Source organism: Gopherus evgoodei, chromosome 4, assembly GCF_007399415.2.
Source record: "Gopherus evgoodei ecotype Sinaloan lineage chromosome 4, rGopEvg1_v1.p, whole genome shotgun sequence".
Classification (NCBI taxonomy): domain Eukaryota; kingdom Metazoa; phylum Chordata; order Testudines; family Testudinidae; genus Gopherus; species Gopherus evgoodei.
The window spans coordinates 28,392,260-28,400,421 of record NC_044325.1 but is presented as its reverse complement, the minus strand read 5'-3'; positions in this window follow the sequence as shown (position 1 = coordinate 28,400,421).

The window sequence follows — 8,162 nt, the reverse complement described above, 5'->3', positions numbered from 1 at the left end:
ACTCCACTCCTTCCCCTGTGCCCCCACCATTGCCCCACCTCTTCCTGCCCTAGCTCCAACCCTACGCTGACCCCACTCCTTCCCCTAAGCCCCCGCCCCGCCTCTTTCTGGCTTTTGCCCCGTCCCCCGAGCGACACCAGGAACGGGTAGGTGGAGTGGAGTGGGCTTGGGCCAGGTGGCTCACTGCGGTCGGCACTAGGCTGCCCTGGACCCTGCGTCCCGAAGCGTGGGGCCCGAGGCGGTTGCCCTGGTCTGTCCCATGGATAGGACGGCTCTGTGCCTGGGGCCCCATTTCACCGGGGTCTCCATGAAGCTAAACTGCTCTGGCTTTGGCTTCAGCCCCGGGTGGTGGGGCTCAAGGCAAGGGTGGCTCTATGTTTTTTGCCGCCCAAAGCACGGCAGTCAGGCGGCCTTTGGCGACGTTTCTGCGGGTGATCTGCCTTCAGCCTACCCGCTGCTGAATTGCCACCGAAGCTGTGGGACCGGTGAACCTCCCACAGGAAAACCGCCTAAAGCTGCCTGACTGTTGGCCTCACGGTGACTGCTAGGACGCTCCCCCGCAGCTTGCCGTTCCAGGCACGTGCTTGCTGCGCTGGTGCCTGGAGCTGCCCCTGGCTCAGTGCCTCAGGCTTCAGCGCCATAGGGTGGGGCTTCAGCTTTCTAACCCAGGCCCCAGCAAATTTAATGCTGTCCCTGCTTGGCCCCCTGAAGCCTGCTCATGGCCCCACAGGGTGGCCTGGAACCCTGGTTGAGAACCACTGGCCATATAGATACAGAGTGTGGGTCAATGCATTCTTGCATATTGAAGCATGTTAGGAGTTTTAACATCCTCCACTTTACAGTGCAACAACAGCCTTTACTAGCTCAGACGGTAGGCCCCTGTGACATAAAGCATGGGGTTATCATATTCACCTTGTGTCTTATCACATTATGCAGTAGAGCAGGTCAAGTCTATTTTAAAAAATAAGAGTTTTAATAAATATTATGTATTAGATAGGATATACCGTCAGATTCAACAACAAGCATTCATACTGGTCGTGATGGGAAAAGCATGAAAATCTAGATAGATAAGCTGACTTCAACACAGGCTACCTTACAGAGTGTAAGATATTCCCCCTGTATGGTTGATTGATTAAACCAAGCCCTTATATGCTACCATCAAAACAGTTAACACTCCATCCCCAAGACTTTCATTGACTTGGTTTAATTCAATGTGCTAGTTAGCACGAAGAATTGTATTTAAAAAAAAGCCAAAGTGTGAAACTTCCTAGATGCACATTGATCCTTTTTGGAAATGGGGTATAAATGTATCTGACTAAAACTGCAATTAATATCACAAATAATATTTCTCTTACTATAAAGAAAAAAATGCCACCCCTTGCCTCTGCAGCTAAATGCAAGTACTGCAGTTAGAGAAATACCCTGTGCTCTTGCACTAGATTTTAGTATGTAAAAAAAACAAAACAAAACAAAACACACCAAACCCACTGCTATTGATGCAATAACCCTGATATAAAAAAAAATACCATTCTTATATGCTCCAGTAGGCAAATAAAGTACATTTGGAATTTTAGAGTCCCCCGTACGCCCCAAACCTGAGGTGAAATGGAATTGAATCATCAGCTTTGTTTGGACTTCATATAATCATAGATTATTAGGGTTGGAAGGGACCTCAAGAGATCATCTAGTCCAACCCCCTGCTCAAAGCAGGACCAATCCCCAAATCCCTAAATGGCCCCCTCAAGGATTGAACTCATAACCCTGGGTTTAGCCAGTCATTATATACAATAACTCCCTTTTTTTCCTGACAGCAAAGGTGAAACTCTTTGTAGGACTTATCATATTTTTCTTATTCTCTGTGCCTGTTAGTCAACCTTTGCTGATTATTTTTGCTGCATCAAGCTACAGTATATTAAAAGTGCTCTCCTCTCAAATGAAATGTCTTACAGTTTAAATCTCTCAGTAAGAGTGTCAGCATTGCCATGGGACATCTCCAGCCTCCCAAAGCAAACAAAATTGACACAGTTGATTTGGTATATAAATGTCTGCAGCTTTATTAAATATGCATTAAAGTGCAACAATCATAAATTACATGCACTCAGCCCACTCAGAACATAATGCATACTGCTAAATAACTTTCTGACTGTACAACCTAAGCAATAAGGCCAACCTAAAGACTAACTGGAAACAGGAAATCAGTTCCCTAAAGTGGCCGCTGTTGGAGTATCATTTTATAATACTGCTAAGCACCTCTCCCCTCCACATAATGTGCATGTGAGTAGAGGAGAGAGACCTATATTTTTACTTTAAATTAACCATTTCATTTGCTGGTATGTGCATCCCTAGGCATGGAAAGACGGGCAGTTTGATACTTGGTCCTCCCATTTGCACCTTAATAAGAAAATACTTGATGCTGATTATAATAATACTAATTAATACCTTGCATTTTTAATGGCTTTCATCCAGGGGGATTCTAATAATCTTTACAAGCTGTGTATATGGAGGGATTACTTGCTAACTTCTGAAATCTGACTTTCGTTTGAGCTGGAACATAACATGATATTTATGCTTGCTGCGCCACATAGCATATTCTATTAAAGAATTATTTTTTTCAATTGAAATAAAGAGAGTTTTTATAGAGACAGAACGGTATTAACCATATTAGAATTCAGACAGGACATACACACACTATTTAGAAAAATGTCATGAATTCGTCAATGATTATGTGTGTTCAGGTCCTGTCTTTTACATTTCTTCTGAAAAGGCATCTCCTTATCACTGTGCCTCCTAGTGTAATGCCAGCAGAGCCCGGTCATTGATGGGCGAGATTGAACCTGGGACCTCTGTGCATGAGCCTCTAGTTCATGTGCTAAAAGCCAACTGGCTGTTAGCTAAGGCTGTAGAGCAGACTCATTTTCTCTCTCTCTTTCTAAGTGGTCTCGGTGCCACTAGATGGGACAGAACACCACACCCAGAAGGTGTGTGGGTTACACTAATACCTTGTAAGGTTCTTTTTCATGGACAAGGAGATAAAAGTATCACCTCCAAAACCAGCTGTGCCACTTTCTATAGTACTTGGGTTTTGGCTGGTGGTCTCTCAATTAGATCTTGATTAGACTCAACCCAGTTTGATTTATGATACTGCTTGAACTAACAAACCTACAGTATAAGGATTTTGTTGTTTTTTGTTGTTGTTGTTGTTTTTTATGGCTCTGGTATACATTGTGATCATCTCCCTGAGAGGATGTTTTCTAAGCCAATGTCATTCTAATTACTAAAGACCCATTAGGTTGAGCAGAAATTATCATAACTTGCTTCTTTCCATTTTATTTGTCCAGATATAAGACTCTAGTTTGTCTTGACCATTTGTAGGGTCAATGTCAACTTTGACAGGAACATTCTATCTGAATAAAAGTGACCAGGATGTTTATGAGAAATAAGCTTGTGTTATAAAAACCAGGATATCAGGATACTAACTTTCTGAAAATATCTGTAAATTGTGTTTATTTTTTTCCTATTGATTTATTGCCACAAATCACTTGGCTCTCCTCCAAACATCTCTTGGCAACAGAGTCAACCAAATTAATTGTCTACAAAAAAGGATGTTCTATAGTAACTCAAAGTCTGTCTTCATCATCTTGATAATGAACTCCTGTGTGCTGCTGTACAGTAGGTTTATTTTTCCTTGCTCAGGAGATGTGAAAGGAATTCTTGGGTGCTTGTGGTAACCAGGACCTAATTTCTCTGTTTTGCAAGCACCTTTAATATCCTGTGATCTGCGATTCTTAGAAAGGGTCCTTCCTGAAGAAATTTCATTCTCCATTCTACAGAGACCAGTGTGACAAATCCTTTGCAATTAGAGAGACCCTTGCAGGCTGCTAATTCACTACTTTTCCCTGATGTAATACTCAATATTACATGATGCACATTGCTGAGAGCTTAGAACAATCTGTTTGCAGTGGCCATAATGACTTCAATGTAAGGAACTATTGGCATATGAAGGGAGTTGATCCCACAGCTTTCCAAGTTATTTTTGCAATTTTTGTAAACACTTACAATTATGCATCACAAGGCACGTGTCCGCCTATTTATTTATTTACATTGCAAACCACAGTGAAGTGGACCACATTCCAAGCATTAGATAGTAGGTAAGTTTTACTGAGTGTCTCCTGCCCATTGCTATAAAGAAGCAAACACGGGTTAGATCACAGAGCATACTTCGCAGTGCCATGCCTCAGATAAAGACTGATCTGAGGTTAGAGGTGAAATTGGCTACAGTTTTTTCATTAATGAACCAGTAAACCCAATTTAAAACTAAGTCCTAGCTGAAGGTTGCCTAGGGAAATTGGTACCACACTGTTGCAAAATCTCTTGGTTGTCTTCAGCTGTGAGACACTCCCTCAGACACCAACACGTGGTATACTGGGCATGCATTGTGCTGAGAGACAAGGTGGAGGAGATAGTATCTTTTATTGGACCAACTTCTGTTGGTGAGTGAGACAAGCTTTCGAACCACACAAAACTCTTCTTCATTCAGAACTTTGTGTGGCTTGAAAACTTGTCTCTCTCACGAACAGAAGTTGGTCTTTCTAATATCCTGGGACCAACACAGCTACAACTATACTGCAGATGTATTATGCTGTCCACCATGTGTGTTTCAACCTTTAAAACTAGCAAATCATGCCTCAGTGTTGGTCAACCTTAATATATGATTCAGTACTGAATTACCTTACTCTTTTTGTTGAAAGGGACAAGCTCTTCCCCTGTGAATGTTACTGCTTTTAAGCTCCCAGTATACAGATGAAAGGGTTGCTCAGCTGACACACACACCCTCTGAGTAAAATTGGGAAACACAGAAAAAAAGAGTTTGCAGATATCTTTGCCAACAAAATCTGCCCTCTAGCCTCCCTGGCTTTTGAAAACCCCTTTGTTGCAAACCTTCAGCTGTGTGACTTTTTAGTTCGCAATGGGCCTTTCAGTGAAGTAATTAACTGAAAAAGGCACACAAAGAGAGATAACTGCACCCTTCACAGCTGAGATCGCTGCTGGACTCAGGACTATTAAACTGTTTGACAAATTGCTGCGATGAACAGGACTGGGGTGGCTGTGTGTGGAATGATGGGGACACTTAACATGGTGGTGAAAGTACAATAACTAAAGGGCCAGGCTAGAGGCCTTGTACAAATGCACAGATATAATGGCCTGTTTGACTATATTAAGGTATGCGATGCATCCTTCACATTAGTGTGAATGTAATATACACATGATTGTTATTACAGTCCAGGATGACCTGCCACAAGCACCTACCTTCTAAGATAAGACTGACATATCTTGAGACCAAACAGACCTGCAACTCCTTTCTTCCCCATATGTTGTCCAGTTGCTGATGAAGAGGAGCATTTTTTGATTAAAAGCTGCATCTCCCAGTTGGAGTCACTGCCCTGACCTCATCTTTCTCCTTCCAGGGAAAGATTACTGTCAGGTGGCCTTGTTTGGGGCCTGCTTTGTCCTTTGGGGCCTGCAAACCTGCTTTGTCCCATGGCCCTGAATGAGGAGAGGGAGTTCTTGTGTGAAAGCTTCTGTAGCTCGTGGTTCGTTAAGTGTATGAATATTAAGCATCAACAGAACTCTTGCACTTGTCTCGGGATTGCCTTCTGGAGATATAAAACCTTTTTATTGTACTAACAATGACATATGGTGTTTTTTCATACAAACTATTCCTCAAATAATGCAGAGAGTTAAATTATTATGATTATTGTTTCAGAGTGTTAGGCATCTCACAGTACCATAAGAAGAGAGGTCCCTGCTCTGTATACCTAACAACCTAGTTGTGAAAGGGATGTAATGAATGAGATAAAAAAAATCAGGAAGGAGAAATATGTATGGTTATAATTGCACTATTCTGTAAGGCTAGATTGTGAGTTGGGTCAGAGCCCTGGGTAAGGGTGGTGCATAAGCTACCTCCTCCTAGGAATGTCACCAGGAGACAGGGCACCTCATTTTGAGTTACAATTTCTCCTTGGTGTCCTCCTTTCCCGCTAGGGGTTGGGTAAATTACTGCCCCTGCTCCCTTCCCCCTGGCTTAGCAAGCAAGGGGGAAGGGAGCAGGCCTCTGCCCTTTCATTGCTACTTTGTCTATCCCTTGTCCATATGCTCTGGTGAGAAGGTAAGCTTGTGAGTAGCCTCACTTACTCCTGCATACCCGAATCCAACAGGTAAGGCCGTGTAATCACTAACGCTTACTTTGATATAACTAAAGTCGCTCAAGGGTGTGGAAAAACCACCCCTCTGTGTGACGTAAGTTATACCAACCTAAGCACTGATATGGACAGCACTATGTCAGTAGGAGATGCTCTCCTGCCGCTTGGGGCGGTGGAGTAATTAAGCTGATGAGAGAGCTCTCTCCTATCAGCATAGAGCGTCTGTACTAGCAGCACTACAGCAGTGCTGCTACACTGATACAGCTGTGCCGCTGTAGCGATTCTAGTATAATCTAGCCCTAAGTAACCTGTAGAGAGATGTAAGGGGCATTTGGACTTGCTCTTCCACCACTGAGCAGGTTTTTAGTCTGAATCACAATGTGCCTCATACAAATAAGAGCAAAGGGAAAGAAGTAAGAGGTACAGACAAAAGAGAAAATATGTGTTTTGAAACAGATGGCGAGTTGTAAAGTAGGAATGATACTGAGGGGCTACCAGAATATGTAATGTTGATTGCTTTCTCCACAGGTGGAGGGAGTTGACTTTGAGGCAGCGTATTCTATAGACTAGATGCATGGCATCTACTCTGTATCTTCCAACAATAATCTTAAACCATCTCCATTGGACCCTCTCCACATGGGGTTTTTCTCTTGTGGGGCTCTGTTGTTTTCTCAGTACTTTGAACACAGATCTCTAAACTTTCAAGGATATTTTAAATGAGACAGAGTTGTTTTAAATGCAGGTTTGCGTTTCTATCACATGTAATACTTGTAATTTCAACTTTACGTCTTATTACTGTCTCTACAGGAGTTTTGTGGAAACAAGATGCAGCACCATACATGGTTCTTACGATAACTCTCAAACATTAAACTCAGATTTTACAATATAATGCAAACACTGAAGCCTTTGTTGAAAGCAGGTGGCAATTTGTTTGGGAGTGAAATTTGTTCCCAAAGAGGCATTCAGTAACAGAATTACCTGCATCTTGCCTCCCCAAAAATTAACGTGGAAAATAGGTACATTTCATGCCCCTGCTTAAAAAATAAAAGCTGGCTGCAGTGTTTCCAGTTAAGCAATAAGCCACAACAGGTTGTGATTTCCTGCACCATTTTCACTCTTTGGATAAACTGTGAAGCACCAGGCTGAAGAACCAGCTGAAATGTGGTACGAGATTGGGGCTTTTTGTTGTACTAAGATGGTTCCTGTCATAGAGTAACACTGGCCCTTTAAGAGGGAGCAGGACCAGTGACCCTGTGACTCATGAGCTCACTCCAGCTGGTTTTAAAAGAGGAGTCCCTAGAGGAGAGAGAGACCTGGTGAGTGAGGGTTGCCTTAGGGCTCAGACTCAGTCCGTCAGGAAAAGGTCAAGTGAGAGTGACTGTGGAAGATCCCAGAAGGAAGCTGTGGTCAGTTCCTAGGGGCAGATTGAAGGCAGGAGACTGGCAAGAGGCATTTGCTGATTGACCTCCCCAAGCCAAAGAGCCATGGCTGGAGAGGGCTGAAGGCAGATAGCAGCATCAGCGGAGGGAGTTGCTTGCTAACCTCTAAGCTGGAGATGAGGGCTGGAGAGGGCTGAAGGCAGGGGAACAGCAGAGGGGCTTACCTGCTGACATTTGCATGCTGGAAAGCTGGCCCCAGGGGTACAGTGAGGGGTCAGAGGGAGTGAGGGATGCTCCCCTGGTAAGAATGGTCTCCTAGCAGAGAGGCTGGGAAGACTGGGGTTGCACCACAGCTGGAAGGTCTGGGGTGGCTATCCTGACAGAAGATCAGTGACAAAGAGCTGAGGAATGATGGAAATTGCTGGAGTGTGGTATGTGCTATGTCAATGGATGGATAGGATGTGGGATTTTAAGGACTATATACACTGAGGGGATGAAAGGATTACGTTTGGGGACTTGTGGTATGGACTATTTTGCATTATGTTTTGACAATGATCTGTCCTGAAGGTGTATTATTGAAGCA